Source organism: Danio rerio, chromosome 15 (assembly GCF_049306965.1).
Source record: "Danio rerio strain Tuebingen ecotype United States chromosome 15, GRCz12tu, whole genome shotgun sequence".
NCBI lineage: Eukaryota > Metazoa > Chordata > Actinopteri > Cypriniformes > Danionidae > Danio > Danio rerio.
In genome coordinates this window covers 49,222,501-49,240,000 of record NC_133190.1, presented here as the reverse complement: position 1 = coordinate 49,240,000, position 17,500 = coordinate 49,222,501, and the positions used below count along the sequence as shown (strand labels likewise).

Genomic DNA, 17,500 nt, shown 5'->3' with positions numbered 1-17,500 from the left:
AAAAAAAAAAAAAAAAAAAAAAAATCACACTTAGACAATGACAAAGTTGTACTTTGGAATTTATTTATTTATTTTTTATAATTATTTTTTCAGGGTTTTTACCTTTATTTGGATAGGAAAGTAGAGAGAACTGACAGGAAAGCATTGGGATTGGCATAGGACTACAAGGCGGAATCGAACTCGGGTCGCCGCAAACACCGGAGTGCATGTGTCAGCGCACTAACCACTACACCACAGGCGCCGACTGGAAAATATTTTTATAATAAACATTATTAATCAATAATATTTAGAGATTAATACATAAAAGGTGTTGCATGTGAGTCTTTGATTCGTCTAAAGCATAAAAACACCATAATATGCTTGCAGATTTTCAGAAACATGCTCAGTGAACATTCTTGTTTATCTAAAAAACAATGCTGAAGTCAAATATTCTGCTTTGAAAAAGTGCATTACGTGCTGGAATGGTTGTCTCTTTTTTGATGATTTAACCCGCCCACTGCCAGGTTAGCCAATTATATTTTAGCACCCTTGGTTGCCTTGCTGGAAACCCATTCAATCAGTCATGAAGTCTCTCAAAGCATGTGTCCGTGACCGAAATGTGACTTGAGGGTGTAATGTTCCACATGAGGCGGTTATTAATTAGCAAAAAATATAAATATTACGAATGTAAACATTAGGTGAGCCGGTTACATTGTAACCCCGTGTCCGAACAGCACACTACGTCAGGGGTGGCCAACCCTGTTCCTGGAGAGCCACCTTCCTGCAGATTTCAGTTGCAATATCAAACACACCTGCCTGTAATTATCAGGTCCTAATTATCAGGTGTGTTTGATATGGGTAGCAACTGAAATCTGCATGAAGGTGGCTCTCCAGGAACAGGGTTGGCCACTCCTGCACTACGTGATAAGTGCTGGATCATTACATGGAGTTCTTCAAAGATCTGAGGTGAACTTTCCAAGATCTGATCAGATCTGTTGCTTTTAGTATGGCAATAAATGTCCTAAAAAATGGCATTCAGATTCACATTATTAGCATTTAACACTGAATAAAATGCAAGAGGTGTACCTGAGGTGATCATATTCTGTTTTCTGTGAGAAATAGAAATAGAAGCTGTTTCTAAAATATCAATTTCAGGTGTTGGTTAGGACAAAAACTTCTGTTAATATGGAAAATATTCCTTCTATCGTGTGCTATTGCTTTTATTTAGAACACGATTTAAATCAGCCTTAAACCAGACTTTAGGCTCAACAATCAGGCACGCTCCTGTTGGTCCTCTATCTGGCAACCTGCTCTTGCATGTATTTTGAAGCAGGTGTGCAATACCTAGTTCAACCACTGGGTGTCAAATTTGCATTCTGCACCTTTAATATAACAACAATACTACTACTACTACTACTACTAATAATAAATATTAATCATATTTTAAAAAATAAATAATAATAATCATAAATAATAAATAATAATAATAATATTTAAAAATAACAATAAAATATTAATAATATTTAAAAATAATAATAATGATAATAATAATAAATAAATTAATAATAATAATCATAATAAATAATAAATAATAATAATATTTAAAAAATAATAATAATAAAAATATTAATAATATTTAATAATAATAATAATAATGATGATAATAATAATAATAAATAAATAAATAAATAAATAAATAAATAAATAAATAATAATAAATTTTACAAACATTCATTTTTTACACATTCGTTACACTAACATTCAAATTTAATAACGTTTAGTTTTTATTAGTACAATAAATCAAGGTCTAATAATGACTAAAATTACTGAGACAGATAAAATGACACACATGATAACAATGACAAAAAAAAAAGCTCAGATTGGAAAATACAACATTATTATACGGTATTACAACATGTAGAAAGAGAGAGAGATACAAAGAAAGACAGAATTTGCATTCCCACGCTGTCCAAATCTAAGACTGCAAGGTGTAATTATTAAAATGCAGTGATATGTAATTCTAATGAGTAAATATCTGCTTTTGGTAATTACTTGCCATTTAATTCATGCTTATGCAAATCACGCGGTGTTTACAGAGGAGGTTCTGCAGGAGTCATCTGATGTAAATGAAGCTGGTAGAATTTCTGTCACCGATGGCAGCAAACAAAAAAAACATCTCAAGAAAAAAATAAAAATAAAAATTACATTTGCATTTTGGCTTTGGTTCCTCATTTCATGCATGTTTGTGGCATTTTTCACTTGTTTTAGGAGCTGAAAGCCAAGCACATCTTAAAGGTGTGTGGCGTTTATCTATAATAATATGCTGATCAAGCTGTGGGGATACAGGAGATTACTTCACATGAACGTTCTGCATTTATGCGGTTACATGCATATCGAACTGTGTACAAAGAACGGTGTAATGATACTTTACGCTTGGTCACAGTAAAATAATCAAGCAACTCAGCCACAGTTATTGACAGTGAAAATTTTGCACATAAGATCAGATTTCACTGTAGGCATGATTTTATTTCATAGCACCAATATGTTCCATGATGTTGTTATTTAAATAAGTAGCTTGACTGACTACTTCAGAAATTAATATGATATTTATTTCAATTACATTGTTCAGCCATTAGGTGGCAACAAACAACCATTAAAAATGTGTCTTTGAATAATTCGTCAAAAGAGACTCATCTAATATAGGAAACATGAAGGTTTTATGAGTGATCAATTGACTTATTAATTGAAAATGAGACCAAAAAAAATACAATAATGTGTTGTTGTTGTAGTAAAGACTATAATATTACATTTATAAATTTAGCATCGTCTGCAACAGCAGCTAAGATTGTTTTGACGCTTAACTAAGTTAGTATTGAATATCTTATTTTAAATATTTAATTATATTCAGCTGGTTATTTCTTGACATTAAAGTAAAATAATTTTCTAAAGGAAGATTTTAATTTTGTATAAATCATACATTTCGTATAAATTTATAATTAAATACAATTCTGTAGCTCCTGTTCAACTATAATTCAGACTCAACATTGCATATTTTGCGTTGTGACTACCTACCTCCAACAGAAAACGGACAAGATGATAAAAGCTGCGCAATCAGCTACAACATTGCTGACATTGGTTATTAAGTATGGGCGATATAAATCGCATCACCAACAATTATTGAGGTCAGGTTATGTGTTGTGCGAAAAGTCATATATATATATATATATATATATATATATATATATATATATATATATATATATATATATATATATATATATATATATATATATATATATATATATTATTATTTTTTTTTTTTTTTTTTTTTTTTTTTTTTACTTTATTTATATTGATTATTGCGACAGATCTACTCATCCTCTTTTTCTATTCTGAATAGATCTGGGACTTAAAACCCATTCTTTGATCTGGACTTCCCACAAATATTGATTTTAATCATTTTTTTAAACATCAAAACTGCTTTTATTCATGGAAACTAATCTATACTCACCGGCCACTTTATTAGGTACACCTGTCCAATTGCTTTTCAACGCAAATTTCTAATTAGCCAATCACATGGCAGCAACTCAATGCATTTATGCATGTAGACATGGTCAAGACGATCTGCTGCAGCTCAAAGTGAGCATCGGAATGGGGAAGAAAGGGGATTTAAATGACTTTGAATGTACAGTAGCATGGTTGTTGCTGCCAGACGAGCTGGTTTGAGTATTTCAGAAACTGCTGGTCTACTGAGTTTTTCACGTACAACCATTTCTAGGGTTTCAGAAAACGGTCTGAAAAAGAGGAAATATCCAGTGAGCGGCAGTTCTGTGGCCGCAAATGCCTTGCTGATGCCAGAGGTCAGAGGAGAATGGCCAGACTGGTTCCAGCTAATAGAAAGGCAACAGTAACTCAAATAAACACTCGTTACAACCGAGCTCTGCAGAAGAGCATCTCTGAACACACAACACGTCCAACCTTGAGGCGGATGGGCTACAGCAGCAGAAGACCCCCCCCCCCCTCACTTTGGCCTGACCTTTAATAATGTTTCCCGGTTGAAAATGCTATCCTACTTTGGGTCCATTAGTATCAATTGAACATCGCGTCAACGCCACAGCCTACCTGAGTATTGCTGCTGACCATGTCCATCCCTTTATGAGCACAGTGTCTCCATCTTCTGATGGCTACTTCCAGCAGGATAACGCACCATGTCAAAGCGTGAATCATCTCAGACTGGTTTCTTGAACATGACAATGAGCTCACTGTACTCAAATGCCCTCCACAGTCACCAGAGCTCAATCCAATAGAGCATCTTTGGGATGTGGTGGAACGGGAACGGGTGGAACTGTGCAGCCGACAAATCTGCAGCAACTGTGTAATGCTATCATGTCAATATGGAGCAAAATCTGAGGAACATTTCCAGTAGCTTGTTGAATCTCTGCCACGAAGGATCAAGGCAGTTTTGAAGGCAAAAGAGGGTCCAACACGGTACTAGTAAGGTGCAAGTAAGTGTTTATCCAGAACACAAAATGTATTATGAAATACAGTGAAAATGTCCTTGCTCTGTTAAACATCACTTGGGAAAACGTTTGAAAAGGAATACAAAATTCACAGGAGGGCGAATACTTTTGTCTTCAAATCCAGCTGTATACAAAGGAACTTGTGTGATAATGCAGTGTCACAACACAAACAAATCAAGCAGCTCAGCCACAGTGATCCGTCAGTTCACCACACAAACAGAGAACATCTTATCAGAACTTTCTTTGCTGTATTTCTCAGTGCTTCTGCCTCTGTTTGTTTTACAGTTGTGATGCACTTTTCAAATTCATTTCAGCTCTGACAAGGATGAATGAGCAGTCGTATCACTGATGGATTGCTGTGAGCCTGAAAACAAACACACACACACACGCAGCGCTGTGTTTCTAGCACATGTCTGTTAGCAGAGCTGTCAAACACACATCTATGACTGAGATCTGGATTGGAGCCAATGGAGATTTATAGCCGTCCGCTCATGATCTCCATGCACCTGACTGAACTGAAGCCGCTTTAACAGAGAAGAATGAGGGAAAAAGTGCAGCGTGTCAGATGTGCAAAACTGACTCCAGCCTGTAAATGCTGCCACAGTCAATTTACAGATATTGTAGCGGATAACAAACTGCATTGCATTGGGGTTGTTGAATTCATAAAGACAGAAGTCAAAAGGCAGAGCACTTTTTCTAGGCGATAACTGAGAGCTAACAGCATGCCGCTTGTACGGACTGATAAAATATAAACACTATTGTACGTGCATCGCATTGGAAGAACATGCAAAGTTCAAAACAAATATAATAACATAGATACTGTGTATGCATCTCTTAAAATGCAAAAACTAAAAAAAAAATGACATTGAGTTTATGCATCTCCTAATATGCAGCAGATATTCAAAACAAATATAATAATGTGTATGCATCTTTTAAAATGTAAATATATAAACAAATACAATAAAATTAAGTGTGTGCAGCTCACAAAATGCAATAATTCAAGGCAATATAATAGTATTATTATGGTGTATGCATTTCTCAAAATGCAAAACTTCAAAATAAAATAGAGCATATGCATTGTTAAAATGCAAATATGTAAAAATATATTAATATTAAGTTTATGCATCTCTCAAAGCAAAAATTCTAAACAATAATATTAATATAGTGTATGCATCTCTTAGCAATAATTCTGAACAAATATAACATTATTATGTATTTCTAAAAATGCAAAAAAATCTAATATAATATTAATACAAAGTATGCATCTCTCAAAATGCAAAAATAAACAAATAATAATAATAATAATACAGTATATGCATCTCAAAATGTAAAAATTATAAACAAATATATTAATATTAAGTGTATGCATCTCTCAAAATGCAAAAAAATCTCAAATTTATAATAATAATAATAATAATAATAATAATAATAAAGCATGCATCTCTCAAACTGCAAAAATCTAAACAAATATAACACAATGTGTGCGGATCTCAAAAGCAACAATCATAATAATAATAGAGCGTATGGGTCTCTCAAAATGCAACAATTAAAAAACAAATATAATACTTATAATGGATGCAGATTTTGAAATGCAAAAAATCACAGCAAATGTAATATTAAAGTGCATGCATCTCTCAAATGCAAAAAATACAAACAAATTGATATTAATACAGCGTATGCAACTGTCGAAAAGCCAACAATATAAACAATAATATTAATAGTTTACGCAACTCTCAAACTGCAAAAAATTTAAACAATATATTATTACAACGTATACACCTCCCAATAAACAACAACTAAAAATATATAATATTGAGTGCATGCATATTTTGAAAAATGCAAAAATCTAAACAAATATACAACTAATAGTGTTTGAATCTCTCAACATGCAAAAATTCTAAACAAATAAAATATTATTGCAGTGTTTGCATCTCTCAAAATGCAAAAAAATTAATAATAATACTATTGATTGTGTATGCATCTTGAAGCGCAAAAATTCTAAACAAATAAAATATTAATAGAGTTTATGCATCTTAAAATGCAAAAATTCAAAACAAACAATAATATTAATGTAGTAGTGTATGCATCTCAATGCAAAAATCTAAAACAAATATAATATTAATACACTATGCCCCTTAAAATGCAGACATCAAATCTAAAATATAAAATTAATAGTGTATGCATCTCTCAAAATGCAAAAGTTCAAAGCAAATATAACATTACAGTATGCATCTCTAAAAATTCAAAACAAACATATTTTATTAAGGTGCATACTTCCCAAAATACAAAAATTCTAAACAAACAATAATATTGATGTAGTGTATGCATCTCAATGCAAAAATCCAAAACAAATACTATATTAACACGCTATGCCTCTTAAAATGCAAACAAATTAAAATATAATTTTAATAGTGTATGCATCTCTCAAAATGCAAAAGTTTAACAATTAGAACATCAATACAGTATGCATCTCTCAAAATGCAAAAATTCAAAGCAAACATAATAGTAATATGGTGCATACATTTCAAAATACAAAAATTCTAAACAAATATAATAATATTAATACAGTGTATGCATGTCGCAAAAATTTAAAACAGTTTTGATAGTATATGCATATTTTAAAATGCAAAAATAAAAAAAAATTAATATTAGTAGAGTAGACGCACCTCTCAAAATGCAAAGAATTTAAACAAATATAATATTAATAAAGTGTATGCATCTGTCAAAATGCAAAAATAAACAAACAATAATATTAGTGAATGCAGCTCTCAAAAAGCTAAATATTTGAAAGAAATATAAGAGTACGCCTCTCTCAATGTAAAAAAAATCTAAAATATAATACAGTATGCATCTCTAAAACTGCAAAAATCTAAACAAATATAATATTATTATAGTATCATCTCTAAATATGCAAAAAAAATAATAATAATATTCATAGTGCAAGCAGCTCTTAAATGTAAAAAATCTAAACAAATATATTATTAATACAGTGAATGAATGTCTCAATGTGAAAGATCCAAACAAATAAAATATTAATACAGTGTATGCATGTCTTGAAATGCAAAAATTAAAAACAAATATAATAATATAAATATGGTGTATGTATATCTTTAAATGCAAACATTAAAAACAAAGTATATAATAATATTAATACAGTGTCTGCATCGCTCATAATGCAAAAATTCTGAATGCCTCTCATCCCCAGTTGCTCCGTTTTGCCAGATTTGGCTCATTTCTTGGAGCACTTTGTTCTTGAGCTCTAGCAAAGTAAACAATACACTGTAAAAAAAATATTGCAAATGACTTTCAAAATCATATATGTATTTCGTGCAAGAATAAATTTAGCCTCAACAGGTTTCCAATCAAGCTCTTACCATAACTAGCTAATATAATCCACTAAAATTAACATATGGGTAGACTGTATCTACCCTGAAATAAATTGTAAAAAACATTGAAAACAAATTTAATAATATAATTCCAATTAAATGATACATTTGCATTATAACTAAAAATAGTATTTAACAAAAACAATTAAAAAATGAATAAAAACTTTTAAAAAACTATTTCAAATTAATAATAAATTAACATATCTATTATTTACATTTATATTATTTAAATTATTAAAAATAAATAATTAAATACAGTATTAAATACATATATTTCCAATTTAATTATAATATATAATTTTATTTAAATATTGTTTAACAAAATTGAATAAAACAATTATTATACAAGAATTTAAAAGAAAAAATGCAATTCAATAATACATTTTAAAATATTTCAAATAAATATTCACAAATATAATACAATACAGTATATAAAATATAGCGCAAATCAACTGAACATGCACCTACTGAATACTCAATACCTATTTAAGAAACAATTACATGCAACAATGGTACAACATTGATACCGAAATCCATTTTGCCCACTCGTGTCCATGCAAATAAAAAAAAAAATGTTGCTAGAATGTCTCTGAATATTAAAGATGATCACAAAAGCACAGCTATTAACATTCATATAAAGTCAGAGAGCTGAACTTCTTGACTCCACATGCATGCATGCATGCACACAAACACACACACACACACACACACACACACACACACACACACACACACACACACACACACACACACACACACACACACACACACACACCACACTAAAAGTGTCCTAATTGGTTTATCATTCATTTACTTTGGCGGAGAACTGGGGCATAACTAAGCTCTGCATGAAATTGAGAATTCATATAATAGCAGGCGATCATTACTCACATGCACGTCTGTGGGTTAAAAAGAATCGGATCAAGATTCAAAGGGTGAATACTAGACATCCGCTGATATTTCATAACTCTAAATATGATAACGAACATGCATAATACTGATATGTGGGCAGTTAATAAAGTGAATTATTATTTATTAATTAAACTTTTAGAGTAGGCATGGGACGACAACTGTTTTCAAGGTATACAGCGGTTTTGAGACGTCAAGGTTTTAAAACTGCCAAAATTTTCTGCTGTACCATTCCTAGGGTATGAGTGAAATTACTCTGCGTCTCCAGCAGAAAAGATGTTCAAAGATGCCATTTTAAATTAATTTACTGTATTTAAATCTGTGTTTTTGAAACTAATGAAGACAGCAGGTCATTTTAATAAATTTAGCCTGCATGTTACTGCTCCAAAACAGGGCTCGAAATTGCGACCATTTTGGTCGCATATGCGCCCGAAATTTAAGCTATGCGACCTCATAATATATATTGGGAGCATTCGTGCGGCTGCATATAATGGTTGTAGTGCGACCTGTTTTTTTTTTTTTTTCTAAAAACGTGCTGAATCGCTCTTCCCTGCCACTATATTGGTTCATATTAGCTGTCAATCCCTCAAGACTTTCCGCTGTCAGATGACAGGGAGGGAGCTTTTGTGACCGCGGGGAATGCAAACGGCTGAAGAGTGAAAAGTACACTGACTCTCGATGCGTTGCATGCACTGTGTGTTCAGCCAACACAATCTCACAGCAATTCGTAACATTTTCATACGTTTCCTCGTGAGATCAGGCTGCAACAGCGCAAATGTCCGCTAAAACACCATCACCAAAGAAGCTTGCCTTACTGAGTTTACACTGATGCAGGTTATAACAAAGATCAGTATTGCGCCGGTGGTCATCGGGAGAATCCTGCTCTGCCCTCCTCATATTGGTCCGGCTGCTCGCATGCTTTTCCGCAAACACAGAAAGATGTAATTCAGCGTATAACAAGGCTGAGCATTAAAACGACACAAACTGAAACCAAAACTATTATAAGTGAGAATTTTCTTCCTTTCTTTTGTCCGTTCTTTCTTGAGGTGTACATTATTTTTTTATTTAATTACTGATGACTGCTTTGCAGCTTTCAGCATTGAATTGAATGAGTTATTATATTATTTTTGTTTGTTTTGTAGCAGAAATATTTATTAAATTGACATGCATAAAAAAACAATAGTAGAAAATAAATATTTCTTACTACAATGCTTCATTTGTCATCAAGTTATTTTTCATAAATTAACAGCAGGACTTTAAATAGCAGATAACTGACATTAAAGCACATTCAAGGCAGCATGATAATGAGAAATAGAATTCATTATTAGTATTATTGTCATTTTTTATCATCATCATTAATATTTTATAATTATTCAACATTCGTTTTGTAATTATTGCACAAATATTAAGTCATCACAGCATTAGTTAGGTAGTTGTTTCTGGGTTTTGTTAGTCCCAATTGATGTTGTTTTCAAATACAATAAATCCCTTAATATACAACTTGTCAAATATATCATTCATTTTTGGTGGGTGCTCCTAAATTTTTTCTAGTGCTCCTAAATTTTTTCTAGTGCTCCTAAATTTTTTCTGGTGCTCCTAAATATTTCAGGTTGGGAGCACCGGTGCAACCAAGTAATAAAGTTAATTTGGAGCCCTGCAAAATATTCTAATGTTTCTCAAAAATAAAATGTATTGTGTTCAAAGGGGGGAAAAGTGTTTGTTTTTTGCCCAGACATTTAAAAAGAAAATATTTTAGAGCAGTAAACCACAATACTGTGAAACTTTTATCCAAGGTTACCATACAATCTTATACCGGCCCATGCCTATTTTAGAGTGTCTTTAAGGGCTATTCAGAGTGTTACTCATATTCAGGATGCATGGTTTCTGCTACATTTATTCTTCCATGGCGCAGCGCCACAACAAAACTCATCCTGCTACGGCTACATTAACGTTACAGCTTCTTATTCAAAACATTCAGGCGCTGTTGTTTTTTTATAGCGGGTTACAATCGCATCAAAATTTAATAAAAGGTAAGTGAATTATAACAGCACAAACTTTTCTGTAATCACTGTAGGGCTGTGCGTTATTTGTTTAACCCTTAAAGGTGATGATGCCATTGTCCATCGCAATGTTTCACATTAGACACTGTATGATGCCAAATTGGTCGACATCGCCCGACCCTACTGCGCGATGAATGAGGCCAGCAAACCCGACGCAGCTTTCAGTAGGTGAACTGAAAGATGAACACAGTTTCCATAATTCTCACTTATTCACCTTCAGCAGCTAATAGTAACGACCCAAGCATACTGGAATCAGTTAGGGACACATTTCAGGTCGCAAAGCTAACAATATTGGAAACATGAAATGCAGGAGATACCAAGATAGTTACCTGAAGTATAGTTTTATTCAATTTTCATGAAGCAAATCCACTGTGCATTATCTGCACCAAAGATCTTGCTAATAACGAATGCATGGGGCCGACCAAATTAATAAGACATTTGCAGACATAATCCTCAATACCGTGACAAGCCGAGAGAATTTTTATAGCGCAAGGCAAAATATTTAACACACACCCAAAAATTAAATGAGGGACAGAGCTGCTGACAAGACACTTTCAAAAATATTTTACACAGTTGCTGAAAAAATAAAAATAAATCACCAAACCAAAGAAACAACATACAATTGCAGAAAATTTGATTTCGCCATATGAAATAGAGATTGTCAAGGAATTATTTGGAGAGGATAAATCAATACAACATGGCAAAAATACCATTATCAATTAAGTCAAACGTTGCATCTGAACAATGTCAGAAGACGTGAGGGATCAGCTTTGTGCACGACGTGAGGATGATATGCATCTTGCCTGTCAAAGATTTCTCCACGTAAAAAAATTTCTCCAAATTATTACTCACTGCCAGCAGCAATCCTCACACGGATTGATAAAGCATAACAAATTATATGCAAGCAATAAATTGTAATAACCTATACTATATTCTCTTATGCACCTGTGTGATTACTGCTATTTTTGTTGTTGAATTTCATTCATTCATTCATTCATTCATTTTCTTGTCGGCTTAGTCCCTTTATTAATCCGTGGTCGCCACAACGGAATGTACCACCAACTTATCCAGCAAGTTTTTACGCAGCGGATGCCCTTCCAGCCACAACCCATCTCTGGGAAACATCCACACACACATTCATACACTACGGACAATTTAGCCTACCCCAATTCACCTGTACTGCATGTCTTTGGACTGTGGGGGAAACCGGAGCACCCGGAGGAAACCCACGCGAAGGCAGGGAGAACATGCAAACTCCACACAGAAACGCCAACTGAGCCGAGGCTCGAACCAACGACCTTCTTGCTGTGAGGCGACAGCACTACCTACTGCGCCACTGCCTCGCCTGTTGAATTTCAAATAGGGCAAATTTAAAGGCCGAAGGCTTACGTTTTCCAGTTACAAATAGTCTACTGATGTTTTGCTTTTTGTTTGAAAACCACCTTTTTTGTCATCCTTACTGCAAACTTATATGACCGATAACATCATTAAACGTTGAGGGGCGGCCTTACAATATTTTCTGGGGGAAAAGGGGGTCTCAAGCTAAAAAAAAGGTTGGGAACCACTGCCCTACAGAACTGATAACCATCTACCAACAGCACTGGAAAAAAATCATTAGATTCACTAAATTGCACGAGACAAGTGGTTGCAAACTATTTATATAGGCTGAACAAACAAATACAAGTAAATTTAGAAATGTTTGACTTAATTATTTGTTTAAATGAAGAGCATATAAATAGTTTTCAATTACTTAAAACATTTTGTAGATCCAATTATCGTTCAATTCTAAAAGTATTGTTGTTATTCTTGTGGGTTTTTCACATTAATAAATGACTAAACTGTTAAAAATGATTAGTTACTTAACAAAAGTGAGTAAACAGATTGCCTCAAGTTGACATTAAATTAAATATATATATTATATTTATTATTTTACACATATATATATACATATATATATACATATATATATATATATATATATATATATATATATATATATATATATATATATATATATATATATATATATATATATATATATATATATATACACATACATATATACACATACATATATATATATATATATATATATATATATATATATATATATATATATATATATATATATATATGTATAAAATAAGTTAACCCATTGACTTACAGTAGCTTTTATAATTATGCACATAGTCCGTTTACTTTATAATTATAAGGCAACAAGTTTACTTTTTGAAGAGAAGTCAACTAATGATGTTTTTACAGTGCAAGTTTTATATTTAAAATCCTAATTTGCCATGTTAGTTTAATGGTTTTGTGAGTTTAACCTTTGATAAAAACAGCCCAGACTTCACTGTCACCTATAATGTCCTTTAGGCCAAACAAACTCTACATGACAGAAGAGCACATTCAAACATCCACAGCAGCCAGTTCTGCTTTAAAAGGCTGCATACGCTTACATTCACACATCAAGGTGTAAACAAGAGTGACAACGGCAAGGTTACGGAGAGTTTCTGTGCTCTGAATGTCAACACGAAAGACTGAGGGTTTTTATAAAAGTATACATCTAATTATGAAATCAAAACAAATCATTTACATGCACCATAAATGTTATTTTCTTGACTTTTAACAGATTTTAAAACATGCTATGGACATTTTGTTTTGAAGATAGTATTTTATAGTTTCGGTTTCAGTTCAGTTTCCTTTATTTTGTCATTCATAACATCCCGTAGAAGTAACGCAGAACGCAGTTACGTTACATCGACAACCAGCAAGAACATAAAACACTATAAATATCAGAAAACACTATAAAACCTAACATAATAAACACGCTTTTGTAATTTCATAAACGCATAAAATATTGCTCTATATAAATTATAAACCAGTTTAAAAATCACAAAAATATACAATAAAATATACAAGCCTATTGCAATCTTAAAACATGTTATTTGATTAAATTAACAAATTAATAATTGTATTTTATATTATAATAAACTATATAGAGAAATGTTTTAATTGTACATTTTATATTAAATTTAAATTAATTAATTGAAACAATATTTATAATGTAATGCATTTATAATATTTAACATTTTATTTATAAGTATAATAATATATTAAACATTTAAACTATAGATATTACATTATTATTTTTGCATTAAAATATATACTATTACATTTTACTAGATTATAATCACAGCTACATACTTGTATTTTATCTAAAACCTTATTTACATAGTTCTGCTTTTTTTCTATTAAACATCCACTTCACATATTAAAATTATTTGTGCTGTTACCACATGTATTTTTTCAGGACTTTGAGCTTGAGTATTTATTGTTTCAGCGTTTATAAGGTGTTTAATTAACAAGAGGATTCCCGCGCTCAGGCTGCAGGTTTGTGTACTTTTATGTGGCTTTCTGTTACCTAGTTCTCTAGATGCCATTTAATGTACGTTATTCTTAATCTGCAAAATGTGATGATTAATTCGTGATATATAAATAAAGATTCGTGTCGAAGTACAAACACAAACAGGGCTGAATTAATAATTAATGTGCACTAACCTGTTGTTGTTTCTGACGTAAATGTGCGTCAGTTGTCGAGGAAATATCATCCAAAGGAGTTTTTAATCCATAATGATGAGTGATGTTGATGGATTTGTTCAATACAGTCTTATTTTTTTAATAATTGTAACTGAATTGTGCTGTTCTCAGTCATATTTAGCGGTCGTTTCACTTTCTTACGTTTCTTTCAAACAGTCAAAGCCGTTCACGCGCTCTTTATAATGACGAAAAAGCGCGGTCATGTGACCAATTTCCGCTTTTCATAACAGGTGTGCTAAACGCCAAAATACAGAAATAAGGAGAAGGACAACAGATTGACTGTAGCGATGAGGCAAAGTCAGAAAAAAAGCAGGTAAGTGTACATTTTTAACTTGGCAAATCGTATAGAAAGCTAGAAAATTATATATTTGTCTAATAACGTTAAAGTGTATTGATGTGATCACTTCGCCATATTGGAGAGCTGAACGTAAACAATGATACTGAAGCCAAAGAAATTCAGATTTTGCTGATTATTGCTGCTAAAAATGATCAGTATTGTCATGTTTTAGGCTGTACTAATTGGTCAGATAGGAATAAAAACATTTAGAGTACTAAAAAAAGTGTAGTCATGTGATCATGTGCCAATTTCTGCTTTTCATAACAGGTGTGGTTAATCTCTAAACGAATGATGATAACAAGTTGACTAGTAATAAGAAAAAAATAGGACAAAATCAGGTAAGAGTACATTTTTAACTTAGCAAATGGTATTAAAATGAATCTTTATAGATAAATATTTGTCCAGGGGCACAACTGCACATTTACTGAGGGGTATGCAGGTTCAAGTTTTAAACCCACCACCACCAATCCAACTATATTTTCTAACAGGAAAGTGACAGTGGCAAAATATTTCCATCAATAAATTGAGTATACTTTTTCCTCATCTGTATGCTTCAAACAAATACATTTCGCAGTTCTAAACACAACTGAAATAGTATGAAGTTGTAAAAGTATAAATACGTTAAGCATGTTAAGTCACAAGTAATGACATCTCATCCCATCACAAATTTCTTCTCCATTTCATTTTCCTCACCAAATGATTATAGCATTTTGACTTGCCTTGCTTTTGTACTTTTTGTACTGCATTTGTCAAAACAAAATGATAGATATGGGAGTCCTAAAGGACATAAGTACTTAAAAATGCAGTAATTTCTCACATGCATACTGTGAGAGGTGCAAGGTCTGTCTTTACATGAATAATTGACTGAAACTGCATCTACACCTGTCACAAAGTGAAGTAAAAAAAAGACTGTAAAATGTTGTAGTGTTAAAAAAAGCAAATAAACTGAGAAAAACTCCCTGTAATGTTCTACTTTATCAAAATGTTTTGGGCAAACGTTTTTGTAACTAAAATTAAAATAATTTTGAGCTAAAAAAAAAAAACATACCAAAGGGTCTGATGTATCAATAAGATACATAATAAATTTATAAAAACATGAATATGGTATAAAAATGGATCTTGATAATAGGATTAATAAACATTTCAGTTCCAAAAAATGTGAATATTCTGACTATTTGTTAATGTGTTAGTTTTAACAGGGTTAAGGATCTTTATAATCAAGTACATAAAATTGGGGATTATTTAAATCCAAATATTATTTTCTATTTTATCTGAAATATATTCAGGTCACAAACACACCGTTTGTGTCATGCCTCTTATTTTGGCAAAATAATTAATTAATAAATAATAAATAAATAACTTTTTTTTTAAGTTATTCTCATAACATAATTTGACCCCAACTGTAAACATACAACATGGTTTCCGCTACATTCATTCTTCTATGGCGGAGCACCACGCCAAAATTGATCCCGCCACAGCTACATTACAGCTTTTAATTCAAAACATTCAGTCAAGTTTTGTTAATAGCGGATTATAATTGCACCAAAACGTATTAAAAGGTACGTGAATTATAACAGTGCAAACTTCTCTGTAACCGTAGTAGTGCTGTTTGTGCGTCATTTGTTTAACCCTTTAAGGTTTCGTGAATACGGTCTCGACTAGTAATACTGCGATCGTACATTTGTCATTGAAATAACACCACAGGTTGTTGGTAGAGTGCCTGCCGTCACAGCTATAAAAAGTGAAAGTAGCAGCTACAGAGCTGATCTCAAATGTGATATAACTGCAAGAACTGTTTAGGAGAATAATGCTTTCGTATTATTTTGGATAAACAGTTAGTTGAAATTAATATAAAAACAGCCGTATTCATGAACGTATTCATGTCCTTTCCAGTAAAGCTTTATGCGTCTATAGCATACCTGTCAACATTGGGATGTGAAAATAAGGGATATGCTTACCATAATAAGAGAACAAATGCCAAATTCCTCTGTCAGAGATGAAACCTTTTATCAACGCTTACATTTTAAACAAGTGGCAAAAGGAATGGGATGAATTAGAAAACAATAAATTACATGAAATCCAACCTGAAGTTTCACACAGAATTTTAAGACATTTTAAGAATTGATTTGATCAAGTAGTTTTTACCAGATGTCGTATTGGGCATACGAGAATTACACATGGTTTTTTGCTCCAAGGTGAAAACCCTACTCAGTGTTTGTGCTGCAAAACTCATCTTACACTAAAACATATTTTACTGGACTGTCCTGCTTTTACTGATTCCAGAAGGACTTTTTATGAAATGAACTCTTTTAAGGACATTTTTGACAAAGTGAAACCAGAAAAGATTTTAGAATTTTTATCATGTATTAACACAAAAAATCTTATTTAATTTATGTTTTATTTTGTTTGTTGATTTTTAAATTGTATATTTATTGTTGAAATATTCCTGCCATGAAGATAGTCCTGGTTGCTGACATGGCACTTAATAATAAAAAAAATAAAATAAAATAAAAAACATAATAAGAGATTCTCCTGACCCCCTTTAAAAAATCCCCAAATTACTAAATATGCTCATTTGGAGCTGTTTCACTGTAAATAAACAGTTAAATGGTCAGTAATATGTTTTATTATTATTTACAAAAGAAAAATTAAATATTATACATTATCAGCAAGTAAATTAGCAAACAGTTCAGCTGTATTCAATTTAATAGC

The 17,500-nt window shown here is 31.9% G+C and overlaps 1 long non-coding RNA gene across 2 annotated transcripts in view; it reads right to left on the bottom strand.

Annotated features, from left to right (window-relative positions):
• LOC141377940 (uncharacterized) overlaps positions 1–14,601 on the bottom strand; it is a 103,332-nt gene extending 88,731 nt beyond the window's left edge. For both annotated transcript variants that reach the window (XR_012391133.1, XR_012391132.1), the window contains exon 1: positions 14,413–14,601. This is a non-coding gene — a long non-coding RNA (uncharacterized lncRNA). The remainder of the gene's footprint in view (positions 1–14,412) is intronic.
• Positions 14,602–17,500: the final 2,899 nt, after the last annotated feature.